At 34.5% G+C, this 760-nt stretch overlaps 1 non-coding gene across 1 annotated transcript; it reads left to right on the top strand.

Moving 5' to 3' along the window:
- Positions 1-230: 230 nt before the first annotated feature.
- On the top strand, positions 231-336 carry LOC116858729. The gene has a single exon (XR_004381001.1). It is a non-coding gene; the product is annotated as a U6 spliceosomal RNA (small nuclear RNA).
- The last annotated feature ends 424 nt before the right edge of the window (positions 337-760 follow it).

The raw sequence follows: 760 nt of genomic DNA, 5'->3' as shown, positions 1-760 counted from the left end.
ATCTCAACTAAATGTCAAAACTATATTTTGCATTAGCACACCTTGCATTCCCGACTTCTGCTTACAAATCTACTTCTCTTCCTTTTTAAATAGTGTATTTGTGCTTCAGGTGAAGTATTAGCAGAAATGCAAGACTCTGAATAGAAGAGTTTCTTCATATTTTTATGCATCTATAATTATAGGAGGGTTTACAAGTATACAGACTGTAATGTCTTTAAAAAGCAATCCTTGTCCTCATTTGGGGAGCACATATACTAAAAATTGAAATGATACAGCAATTAGCAGGGCCCCTGCACAAGATGACACTTAAAAAGCAATAGCTTACTTCAGACTTTTAAGCATAATTATTTTCCACCCCTGAAGATTCTTTTTACTAATAAAGCAGTACTACTGATTTAAATAATTAACATACAATAAATTGCACTTATTTATTGTGTATAAAGTGATGACTTTTAACATATATGAACACCATGAAACCATGACTACACCCACATAACAAACATCCAGTATCACCCCAAATTTATTCGTGCTCCTAATACCCCCCATCCAACCGCTGCTTGTCCTCATTATCCCCAAGCAACAGCTGGTCGGTTCTCAGTCACTAAATATTAGTTTGAGTATCCCAAAAATTTACAAAAATTTAATTGTGTATAATGTGCTTTTTCAAAAAAAGAGCACAAACAGAGGGAGGCTTTCCTCTCTTCACACAAGTGTTTTGAGATCCTTGCATACTGTAGCATGTATCATTCTTTTTTGTTGC

This window comes from Lontra canadensis, unplaced genomic scaffold (assembly GCF_010015895.1).
Source record: "Lontra canadensis isolate GAN:19392208 unplaced genomic scaffold, GSC_riverotter_1.0 scaffold3, whole genome shotgun sequence".
NCBI lineage: Eukaryota > Metazoa > Chordata > Mammalia > Carnivora > Mustelidae > Lontra > Lontra canadensis.
Note: the sequence above shows the minus strand (reverse complement) of the source record. Positions and strands in the feature narration are given on the sequence as shown.